General features: G+C 42.6%; 1 protein-coding gene across 1 annotated transcript in view; it reads left to right on the forward strand.

Annotated features, from left to right (window-relative positions):
* Nucleotides 1-13,341, forward strand: part of LOC145400296 (multidrug resistance-associated protein 1-like) — a 164,936-nt gene that overhangs the window by 46,163 nt on the left and 105,432 nt on the right. The window lies entirely within an intron of this gene.

A 13,341-nucleotide genomic window follows, 5' to 3' on the forward strand; every position in this document is an offset into this window, starting at 1 on the left:
CGTGCCCCACTATCATCATAAAAACTCTTGACGGCATGTAGCAGCTTACTGTCTACACTGTACTTGCGCAAAACCTTCCACAGTCTTTCTCTGTCTACTTTGTTGTATGCATTTTCCAGATTCATGAATACCATAAACACCTTATTTTTCTTCTCACATGCTTTCTCCACTATCTGTCTCCACAAATATTTGATCCACACATCCCCTACCACTCCTCAAGCCACCTTGTTTGTCACTCACTAGGACATCTGATATCTCTCTTTCTCAGTAATAGTTCTTCCATATACCTTCTCTGTAACACTCACAAGACTTCTTCTTCTCCTCCTTTCGGCTCTCCCCTTAGGGATCGCCACAATGGATCACCCGTCTCCATCTTACTCTGTCTTCAGCATCTTCTTCTTACACCTACCACCCACTTGTCCTCCTTCACTACATCCATAAACCTTCTCTTTGGCCTTCCTCTCTTTCTCCTGCCTGGTAACTCCATTTCCAGCATCCTCCTCCTGACATACTCCTCATCCCTCTTCCGCACATGTCCAGACCATCTCAGTCTCGCCTCTCTAGCTTTGTCCCCAAACTGACTTACGTGTGCTGTCCCTCTAATATGTTCATTTCTAATTTTGTCCAGCCTCGACACTCTTAGTGAAAAATGCAACATCTTCAATTCTGCTACTTCCAACTCTGCCTCCTGTCTTTTTGTCAGTGGTACTGTCTCCATTCCTTACAACATGGCTGGCCTCACTACAGTCTTATAAACTTTCCCTTTCATTTCTGCAGAGACCCTTCTGTCACGGATCACTCCTGTCACCTTTCTCCACCCACTCCATCCCGCCTGCACTCTCTTTTTTACCTCTCTACTACATTCTCCGTTACTTTGTACAGTTGACCCCAAGTATTTGTATTCATCTACCTTTGCCACCTTTATACCATGCAGCCTCACAGTTCCCCTGTCATCTCTCTGATTTACACACATGTACTGAGTCTTGCTTCTGCCTACTTTCATTCCCCTTCTCTCCAGTGGATATCTTCATCTCTCAGGCTCTGCCTCAGCTTCCTCCTGGCTCTCACTACATATCACAATGACGTCCGCAAACATCATTGTCCACGGAGGCTCCTGTCTAATCTCATCTGTCAATCTGTCCATCACCATTGCAAACAAGAAGGGGCTCAAAGTCGATCCTTGATGCAATCCCACCTCCATCTTGAAACCCTCGGTCATTCCTACAGCACATCTCACTGCTGTTACACTATCGTCATACATGTCCTTTACCACCCTCACGGACTTCTCTGCCACTCCTGACTTTCTCATGCAGTACCACAGCTCCTCTCTCGATACCCTACCATAAGCCTTCTCCAAATCTATAAACACACAATGCAACTCCTTCTGGCCCTCTCTGTACTTCTCCATCACCATTCTCAAAGCAAATATGGCGTCTATAGTACTTCTCCCTGGCATGAAACCAAATTGCTCCTGGCAGATCCTCACCTCTCATCTCAGCCTAGCATCCACCACTCTTTCCCATATCTTCATTGCATGGCTGATCAGCTTTATACCTCTGTAGTTGCTGCAGCACTGCACATCACCCTTGTTCTTGAAAATCGGAACTAGAATACATTTTCTTCACTTCTCCGGCATCCTCTCCCTCTCCAGGATTTTGTTAAACTATCTGGTAAACCACGTCACAGCCATCTCTCCTAAGCTCCTCCATGCTTCCACTGGTATATCATCTGGGCCCACTGCCTTGCCATCCTTCATCCTCTTCATGGCATTCCTCACTTCCTCTCTGCTGATCTCTTGCACTTCCTGACTCACTACCTCCAACTCTTCCAACCTTCCCTCTCTCATATTTTCTATATTCAGCTCTTTGAAATACTTCTTCCACCTTCTTAGTACACTCTCCTCACTTGTCAGTACATTGCCATCTGCATCTTTTATCATTCTAACATGCTGCACATCCCGCCCAGCTCTGTCTTTCTGCCTGGCTAATCGGTACTGGTCTTTTTCCCCCTTCTCTTCTACTCAACGTCTCGTACAGCTTCTGGTATGCCTTTTCTTTTGCCTTAGCAACCTCCTTCTTGGCTGTGTTCCTCGTCTCCATATACTCCTGAATGCTTTCTTTGTCCGTGTGTCTATCCATATTCTTCTTTGCCTGCTTCTTCCTATTTATGCTATCCTGTACTTCCTCATTCCACCATCAAGTCCCCTTGTCTTCCCTCCTCTGCTCCGATGTCACTCCAAGTACCTTCTTGGCTTTCTCCCTCACCACTTCTGAGATAACTGCCCATCCGTCCTCGTCTTCCCTGCCTCTGAAAGCCTGGCTTACCTCATCCCTAAATTTACTACTGAAGTTTTGCTCCTTCAGCTTCCACCACCTAATCCTTGGTTCAGCTCTCAATTTCCTCCATGTCTTCACGTTCAAACTCATCTTTCCAACCAACACCCTATGCTGTCTTACTACACTTTCCCCTGGCACTACCTTACAATCACTGAATTCTTTCAAAGTGCATCGTCCTACATAGGATATAATCTATCTGCGTCCTCCTTCCCCCACTCTTATACATAAGCCTGTGCTCTTCCTCCTTCTTGAAATAAGTGTTTACTACAGCCATCTCCATCCGTTTTGAAAAATCAACAACCATCTGACCCTCAGCGTTCCTCTCCCTGACGCTGCACCTACCTGTCACCTCCTCGTCACCACTATTTCCTTCTCCAACATGCCCATTCAAAATTCTCCCATAACCACAATTTCCTCCCTGGGTATGCTCTGAATCACTTCCTCTACTTCACTCTAAAACTCTTCCTTTTCCTCCAAGTCACACCCCACTTGCAGGGCATATGCACTGTTGACATTAATCAGGATCCCCTCAGTTTCCATCCTCAAACTCATTACTCTATCCGACACTCTCTTCACCTACAATACACTATCTGTATACTTTTCGTTCACTACTACCCCTACACCATTTCTCCTCCCATCCATGCCATGGTAAAACAACTTGAACCCCCCTCCAATCATCCTCTCTTTACTTCCCTGCCATATTGTTCCCTGCATACTCAGTATGTCCAACTTTCTCCTCTCTATCATATCAGCCAGCTCTCTCCCTTTACTCATCACCGTGCCCACATTCAAAGATCCCACTCCCATCTCTACTCTTCTACTCTCCCTTCTCTCCCGCCTCCTCTGGAACTGTCTTCCTCCTCTTCTCCTCCTCTCCTTCCTTTGTCCAACAGTTGCATACTTTCTACTGGCCCCCTGTTGGACAACAGCACCGGTGGCGGTCATTGGTGACCGGGGCCACGACCGATCCAGTGTGAAGTTTCCTTTTGTGCTCCGCATATCAAGTTGGCTAGGGTTTTTACGCCAGATGCCCCTCCATGACGCAACCCTCCCCATTTATCTGGGCTTGGGACTGGCACCGAGTTGCACTGGCTTGTGTCCCCAGTGGCTGGGTTCAACACTCACAAGACTTATGGCATGATAATTCTTGCACTCACTTTGCTCACCTTTATATTTCTACAGGGGTACAATCACTGTCTTTTTCCACTCTACTGGCACAGTTTCACTCATCCATGCCTTCTTACGTATCTCCAACAAACACTTCATTCCATTCTCCCCACTACACTTAATCATCTCTGCATATACCTCATCAACCTCAGCTTCCTTCCCTTTTTTCAGCTGCTCATAGCGTTCTTCACCTGTGTGAGTGTCTCATTTCCTGGCACTGCATTCCTTCTCTGTCCACCCACAAAACCAATTATGGTAACAGTCACTTTGCTCTCTCCATTCCTGTTTATCAGACTTTCAAAATATTCTTTCCATGTAGTCCACACTTCATCCCAGTGGGTTAATAATCTACCACTTACCTCCGTCACACTTTAACATTTCTTTCCATTGTCAGTTTTACATTTCGACACCTCTTTCCAGAATAACTTACTATTTTCAGAGTAGTTTGCATTTATTTTTCTTCCTAGATCATCATTTACCTCCTCCTTTATCCTCTTCACTAGTCTTCTGATGTGTGTCATGCTCTCAGTATATTCAGTTCATATTTCACCTGAGCCCTTTTTCTGTAACCACTCTAGCCACCTCTTCTTTTCCTCCACTGCTCTCTTATTGTCTTCATCCCACCTTGCTATACCTTTCTTTTTTTTTGTTACACTTGCCGCACCACACACCGCTTTTAACTATGCAATCCCTATATATATTCCACACGCTGTCCAGATCCATTTAATTCTAGTTGACTGATTCCAACTCCTCCCCTAGTTTGGTCCTGTATTCATCTGCTGTTTCTTGGATCCTCAGACTTTCAGTCACTCTCCCATATCATTCTCTCTCTCTTGGTCCACCTCATTCCTGTCAGCTTGATGTTGCATACCGCAATCATACGATCTGACAAACCTTCACATCGTCCTCTCACTGCCCTCATATCAACAGCACTACCCACCGTCGATTCCTCTACGAGCATGTGATCAATCATGCTCCTTTCAGCACGATCACCATTCCCTCTATACCATGTAGCTTTATATGTATCTTTGTGTTTGAAATAAGAATTACAAATGCACAACCTCCTTTTGTGACACATGTCCTTCAATAGCTTCCCATAATCATTCTCTCCTGGTACTCCATTATCACCCATTACAGTCACTACTCGTTATATGATGGGGTTATGTCAGGTCGTACATGAACGTATAACGAGTTTATCATAAATCGGGAGATTGAAATACATTATAAAAGGGGGCTTACGTCAGCTTAATTTCCCAAAGTCACCTACCCAAGACTGAAACAAAAATGACAACCCACCTTAATCACTTCCTGTGTCGGTCCAAGTCGTCTCCAAGTCGTCCCCCCCAAGGCTTCCTTACCGGCCATGCCAAACATAATTTTGCAGGTCACTTTACACAAATCCACAGTATAGTAATTCGACAAAACAAACACTATCACATCAATACAGGCAGTGTTACTCACATACAGTAAATCGTTGCAACAACACAATAATCACACTTGCGTAACGTTGGCCTGGTGCTACAAGATGCAGACAGTGCTTCCTTAACATCCACGGGGGTTAGGTAACAGAGACACCCGCGTATGTTAAAAATCCGTGGATATCTGCTGCCCCCCTGAACCCCTAAAGTACTAAGCTCATCGATTGAGCTTTTTGCGCAGTTTCTTAAAGGGACGAGCAATGCTGATCATGCAACATCCACAAAACTCTGGCGGCAGCTGGCTTCACCCTGGCTGTGACATAGATGGCTTCTAACCAATTAGAACTAAGTGTTGGACACACCGGAGGGGGGACCCAGGCAAACGTCACTACAATCTTTCTACTATTGTTTGCAGCAAACTGCATGTCCAGAGGCATTCCAAGCACGGAGAACGATTTGAGAGCATACAAGGTGTGTTTTGACTGTCAGACGCAGGAAATAAACCAGGGAGGCGGGAATTTCCACAAAACCATAAGATTTTTTCCATACAAAATAGGGTTACAGTCAGGGGTGCTGAGAGAATTGAAATGTGCCAGGGCAGGACTAGTTTGGGGCCCCCACCCCTGCAGTAGGTAAAGGTAGAGTTGGGGGGCGTATGCTATTTGTATATGTAACATAATTTTTTTTATTGCTTCAGCAACTTGGAAATACATTCAAATGAACTGTTGACCAGAAGTAGTTTCATCCACTAGAGTGATAAGACATACTCATGATATACATATATGTAATTATTACAGAAAATACAAGGAAAGCAATAACTAAGCACTAAATTGATAATAATACAAGAAAAGCAATAACCAAGCACTAAAATGATAATAATGTAAGTAAACTAATAATACAGTACATAAAGATTACATACAGAATACATATATGGCTCATTCATCATACAAACCATGGTTCTTTCCTTGCTTTCCTTTTGGCAGAATTATGAAGCACAACATCAAGATCAAGAGATCTTGTAAGTTGCGACTCATTACTGAGTCTAGCCAAGTCCACAAGTCTTGCTTGGATCATTGTTCGTAGAAAAATTTTTATCAGCTTGAGCTCGCTGAATGAGCGCTCTGTAGAGGCGACAGTGGCAGGTATTGTTGTCAGAATGCGCAGGCTGACAGATACATTTGAGAAGAGCCTTTCTAGTCTGTACTCTGTCAAGCAGTTCAAAAGCTGCAATGGACTTAGTTGATTCTGCCCAAAATTTGAGTGATGAACTGTCGGTAGGTGCCTCATTTCCATCACGATATCATAACTGATATCGGCAGGATACTTCTTTGCCAGTGATTTTGATTTCAGTTCCAGCACCTCTGCTGATATTGTTAGTTACTTGCAGAGGAAACTGAAGCTTTCAGAAATATTCTTGGCAGCTTTGAATCTAACTGTCCATCAGTTACATTAACCAATAATACATAAAACACAGACTTTCTGAAATATGCTTCTTCAGGTGACTCATCTTCATTTTGTTCTGATAAATCTGTATCTGCTGTGGCATCACCATCATCATGAAATCTTCTTTTGCGTTTAGCTCCAGCTGCTTTTGCCATGTCCACAATACAGATTCACCTTGATATCCAGGTTTGAAACAACTAGCTTTGCTTCATTCCACATAGCTTTCCAGTTATTTCAGAGATCTGTCAGTTCTACAAGCAGGCCTTCTATGTTTGACACTTTAACATCCAGTGTCACATCTCTAGCTTGAATAACTTTATTACACAAGTCAGCTGGAACTAGGACTTTTTACCTTACAACAGACATTATCACACAAATGAAGGATGTCACATAAGACTAAGCTCCATTAATTTCTCTTCTTGATTTGACAAGTCGGTTCAGCTCCAAGAGGTCTCCCAGTGCTTATTTGATGCCAGGCAGGTGGGCTGCAAAAGGCTGCACACTTTCAACACGATCAGACCATTGTGTGCCGGATATGCCATGAAGAGAGCAGCCAATGCGATTCAATAATATTTCCCATCACTTTGGGCTAGAGCTAAACAAGTTGTAAATAGTTTGCATGGTTCCAAAGTATGTGATGGCTTCAGGGATGCATTCTGCAACATCAGATCGTTTTTTTCGTTTTTCGTTTTTAAAGGCTCCAACATGCTTGCATGTGTCGGCCTTGGTCACCTAATGGCGGCTCTCCATGCTGCACGATCCATTGCAGCCTCCCTGTTCAGTCCCTTAACCCTAAGGTCACACTTAATGACCTCGTCCCATGTCTTTCTCGGTCTACCCCTCACAACCCCACCCCCAATATTAACACTTCTCACCTTCCTCACCCAACTATCATCCCCCATCCTCTCCACATGTCCAAACCACCTCAATCTACCTCTCCTCATCACAACACCAATACACTCCAGTCCCATCCTACCTCTCAACTCTTCCATTGTAAACCCAGCCCCTCCAGGCCTTGGACGCAGGGACGCACTGCACATCGACCTAATCATTGTCATTTCTGTACGTCTGAGCCAGCGAATGTCTTCCTCCTTCACTGCCCAGGTCTCAGTGCCATACAGCATTACACTCCTAACACACGCTGCATACAAAGACCCCTTAGCACGTAGGGAGAGCCCCCTCAATGTCAGGAGAGGCAAGAGCTCCCTGAACTTCTTCCAACCACTTCTTCCACATAAGATAAGTGTATGGCAGCCACATGGTGAAAATATAGCTGCCAGATATTGTTCAAGTATTTCTGCCTTTGCACCATTATATTTTCTAGCCATGTTTGCTCCATTGTCGTAGGCCTGTGCTTGACAATCAGAGAGTGGAATGCCATGCTCTTGCTATGTATCAACAACCATCTGAGCTATTTTATTTCCTCTTTTGTCACTACAGTCTACAAATTTGAGGAATCTTTCCACAATATCAAACTGAGATCTATTCTGAATTACGTAGGACAGCAAGATTGTTGTTTGCTGAACATGAGATGAATCTGACGTGGCATCAACTATTACTGCAAACTACTTTGCAGTCTGCCTTTCTTGCAAAATGCGCTGTTTTACAAGATCGGAACACTCAGTAATTAACTCATTTTGAGAATCAGCAGAAAGATAGTGTACTTGCAGGCGTTTGCCTTTTTCCTGTGACTCTTTCACTTGTAACATATGTTCTTTTAAGACTGGATCCCAGGGAGACAACGACTCTCTTAGCCCCAGAAAATTTCCATTGCTTGTGTCGCCAATACTCTGGGAATGACCCGGAAAAGCAAGCCCACGTTCTCCCAGGAATAACATAACATCAGTGATTCTCTTCAGAATGTTTTACCATTTGACAGATTTTGTTTCAGCTGATGCCTCCAGGAGATTATCAACACCTCTGCCAGATGACAGGCGTCTTTCTAATTCACGCCAAGCTAGATAGCATCTCCTGTGACTGTTGCTTTTCTCATATGCTGGGATTCGATCATACAATTTTCACCATTTTCCAGCAGCTCACCATCCTTCAGCTGATGACAGTGCAGACTTGGATGCTGTGCTGATGTTGAAACATACATTATTCCAAAATAATCTACATGGAAAACAGTACAATGCTTGTTTAACCCCTTAATTGCGGGGCGTCACTTTCGTGATGCTTGGGAGCAAGGGATCATACCGCAGGGTGTCACTTTTGTGATTCTGTGTTATTTTGAATTCCCCCGGGCTTTCAAGTGGTGGCATGTATCATCTATCAGTACTGCCAATGTCCAACACTCCTAATCTCATCTGTACTCCCATCCATTGTTGACAATTTAGCCATTTCTCCCCGTTCTTGACCCCCCTCCCTACCTCCCCTCCATTACCCTATCCTCTCACCTGCCCGGCCGTGCTACGCGAAGTAAATCTTCCCTGGAATTTTTCACTGATTTCATCCATTGAAATAAGCCCTATGCCCTATTCTTATACCAAATAATATATACAAAAAAGAAACAAGGTAAGTGAGAGTGCCATACACCTGGAATCGGCTAATAATCACCTGACAACACCTCACGTGCACTCGTTCGCTAATTTTCGCTGTTTATTTCCCCTTGAAATATGCCGTATAATCTATTTTCGTAATAAATATACATATAAGGAGGGAAGGGAGAAGCCTAAGTGATATTTACATTCACCTGGAACTACCTAATTTATTATGTATTTTCTTAGTTTCCTGCCAATCATTTCATTGCTATATATTAGCAGGTCTCACAAGGCTGAAGTTGGTAGTATTGCACTCACCCTAGCCAGGCGGCAGGAGGCCACCACTATCAGTTCACTGTCGTCTTTCAAAGTGAAAGTACGTCTGATTCGCTCCTGCTAACTTCCGCCGCTTTTTAGCCCCATGCAAAGGGCCCTGTGACCTTTACCCCCTACTAAACCTCGTGTGGAAAGAGGTAAAGGGCTGACAATTGATAAAGAGTGACTACGATCTTTCTATTGAGTAAAACAGTGCAAATGGAATTGTAAATAATGTTTAAACAGCAAGTGAAAGCAATGAATGTAAATATAAGTGAACAGTGGAAAATAGTTTTATAAGTTACTTCAAGTGACAGTGCATAACACAGTGTAAATAAAATAGAAATGTAAATAATGTAAATAAAATAGAGAATGTAAACAGAAATGTAAATGAGTAGTATTATAAGAATACGAGTATATATACTAGGAGTAATGAAAGTGAAAGTTTCACTCTAGCATGTATGAATACTATGAGTTATGAGAGTGAAGGTGAAAGTGACATTCACTCTCAATACTAGTATACAGGACGAGAAAGTGAATGCTACGTATTTTACTGAAAGAAATTGAATGCCTACAGTGACAATAAACTACTATTACTGAAGGAAACTTATGGATGAAGACTGTAGATATATATAAGTGTTATATAGTAATAGAAATATAAACTGTGAGTGTTTTTATGAATAATAAATGACAGAACACCAGCGGCGAACGATCGCAAGTGGGAAGGTCATACGCCCTTGTAATTTTCATTGCCTTCACAGTGTTTTTTTTTTTTTTTTGAGTATGGATTCCAAACTATTTGAGAATCATAGAATAGTGTTTCTAGTGATAATATCAGGCTGTGGTAATCATATTACGGGTTGTCAGGAAGTGTTAAGTGGAGACTTTGTTACCCAACTTCAGAGGTCTCCACAAGTCCTACGGTACTCGACGAAGGCTCAACAAACACCCCAGGAGAAAGCTGGGGTATGTGCCATAAGCATATGTGATTTTAATATTCCAGGACTAATAACTGATTTTTGGCAAATACTTTTAGAGAGTCTGTCGGAGCGCGAATATGCCCGTGGGAGCCACAAGAAAAAGCAAAACACGCCCGGGGTTAAAGGGTTAAGTTGACTCCAGACAAGCCAGTCTCGGACCTTTTAACATTTCAGAATTTTTGGATGCTTTCAGGAAACACTTTGTTATTTATGTTTGTAGGAAATATTTTAGGATAGCCAGTATGGCCTCTGACAACATAATTTTCTATGTCTAATTGAGAATGACACACTCTTGTGAGAAGTCCAATGTCAACCCCACACCTTTCTCTTCACCAGTTTCTGCAGACGCTGCACCCATTGCCTCACTACCAGTTTCAATACTGACATCCACTCTTTTTTTCTAAATCCTCATTTTTCTTGCCCCTTCCATGCCCGACATCCACATTTTTCTCCTCCACCTTTTGTTCCAGATCCACATTAGGCTGAATTACTTCATCTGCCCTTTTTTCCAAATGCACATTTGTGTTCCAAATCCACATTTGCCTCTTCTTCTAAATCTACATTTATGTTTGTATCAGCTTCATCCTGTTCCCTTGGCCTTGTCACACCAACTTGAGAGAGAGTGTGTCTGCTGCCCTTGTTCATTCTCACAGTGTTTTTGTTTTTCCTTGTGTTTTTGAGCTCCTGATTTATGGGAAGACATGTTGGAAGATGTCACATCACAGTGATCATTGATCAGTTAGAGGGAAATTGTAGAAAGGCCTGCCAATAAGAGCTTCAGGCCTTTATACAGCCATTGTAACAGCTGTCCTATCTCTTTTAGGTCGTATGTATGATATATAGTCAGTTTACCTGTCAAATCCTGATTTTGGTCCAGTTCATCCCTCTTATTGAAAAACTGTATACAGTAAAAGTCTAATTCTTCGGCATCCAATTCCCTGGCAAATCTGACTTTTCGGCAGTTTTGAGAAATAGTCCCATTTACGAAAATCTCTGATCGTTCGGCAGATTTTCCGATTTTTTTCATCAGTCTTGAAATTCTCCATGAGGACCCTCTACTGCTGGGGACTTCTTCCAGCAGTAGCAGACTCCAATCAACCCCTTCTATTGTACATATGTAATTAAGGAACCTACTATAAGTTTAGGTAAGTGCATGTGAACTTGTAGGCCTACTGTACCATTACATTTATATACAGTATGTTCACTAATTTCTTTATTTTTCATATTCATGTATAGTACTGTATTCATTACAGTATTGTACAGTATCAAACAGTATACAGTACTTTCTCCAAGCACATTTGTAATGATATGAGTGGTGATGATAGTGTTCACCGAAACATATAAGGTATTGAGTGGGTAGGGTTTTTGATAATTCGGCAATTTTGATTTTTCAACGTTGGGTCTGGTTAGTACTTGGATGAGTGACCGCCTGGGAACACCAGATGCTGTTGGCATCCCTATGTGTCAAGTAGGGTTGGTGGAGGATTAGTGCCCCTCCCTGTAAAACAATTAACTCTAAGCCGTTGGCCACCCCGTTTGGGATACATGGCATCTGGCAATGAATGAATGAAAAATGATTTTTCGGCACTAACCTGGTCCCATAGATGCCGAAAAATAGGACTTCTACTGTACAATAGAGGTTTTGATTTTTTTTTTTTTTTTTTTTTTTCCCAATATACTCATGGGCCCCCCCAAGACCCCATGGGCCCTGGGGTATTGCACCAGCAGACCCCCCCTTCTCAGTGGGCCTGGTTACAGCTACATTATCTTATCACAGTAATTACAGTTATAATGAAAATAAAACACTTCTAGCCAGTCTCCTATGATTTTGTTACGATATTCCAGTGTTTATCTTAGACTTTAGCAAAACTGTAATGATGTGAGGAAAATTATTACAAACTTTATCAGAATTCATGAATGACTTTTATTACCACATTTATAAAGCTTACTGATATAATGTCATGAGTCATTTCATAGCATACCTGCACAGTTTGCAACCGCAAATATGTTCGCTAGCTAATGCACTTAGCATCATGACTTCTCTGATTATCACAAAAATATCACTAAATCGCTTGTATTTTATCACAGTAATTCACAATACAGTATAATATAAAATAACACTTTCAGCCACACTCGTATGATTTCAGTGCAATTTGGGTGTGTATTGCTTCATATTATTTAAGAGAGAGGGAGGGGAGGGCAGCAAACCGGTTTAGACCAGCTCATCGAAGCGTACGAGAGGGGGGGGAGGGCAGGAAATCGGTTTAGACCAGCTCATCGAGGGTACGTGGAAGAAAAGAAATACTCCCAACCCATCCTAACTTATCCCCTGATGAATTAATGGCATTAATAAATGAAGTGGCCAAAAGGAAGAGTGTTATATTTGATTCACTGGATAATGCCATCACTAAAATGGCCATGAACTGTGACTGGGATAATGTTACATTGGCAGTGAACAGTGTCAGAGTTCAACGAGATAAAATGCTTTAGAGCTTCCGGCCCTGGTACTTTATCCATCTGCGGATGTTTAAAACCGTTTGTTATATCCACTTGCAGATATTTAACACCGTGTATGTTAAAAATGCGGATGTTAAGGGATGACTACTGTAGTACGATGCTTGGCTGAGAGGTGATGATAACGGGGTTTACATGAATGAGCGGAAAAGACAGGGCTTTGAAGGGGTGGCGGGACTGTGCAACTGAACCAAAACAATGCTCTGCACGCCATGGCCGCCACCTTGCCTGAGACGAGCGATGGTTGCCTTGCATGTGCCTGGCACTTTGTACGAAATTATCCGATGACTATCTTTATAGCGGGAAATTCATCATAAATCGGAACTTGGGGCGTAACTTTTTTGTTATCATTGTAGCGAATTATCGTATACTGGTTCAGCGTTAATGAGTAGCGACTGTATATCATTCACAGGACCAGTGCTCGCTCTCCCATTCATGTCACCCATTACAAACACTTTATAACTCTTGGTCATTTCTCCTTCTTGCATCCAGCTTATCTCCAAACTTGTCTTTCTCTGTCTCACTCCTCTCATCACATGGTGCATACACTACAATCACTGCCACATTCACCTTCTCAAACTTGAACTTGACATACATACATCTCGAGCTGACACATTTGTAGGCTCTCATTTCACTCTGCCACACTTCATTCATCAACAAAAAAACTCCTTCCTTGCATCTTCTTCGT

Source organism: Coenobita brevimanus, chromosome 51 (assembly GCF_032717465.1).
Source record: "Coenobita brevimanus isolate Jiangsu-jjx chromosome 51, ASM3271746v2, whole genome shotgun sequence".
NCBI classification, from domain to species: Eukaryota; Metazoa; Arthropoda; class Malacostraca; order Decapoda; family Coenobitidae; genus Coenobita; species Coenobita brevimanus.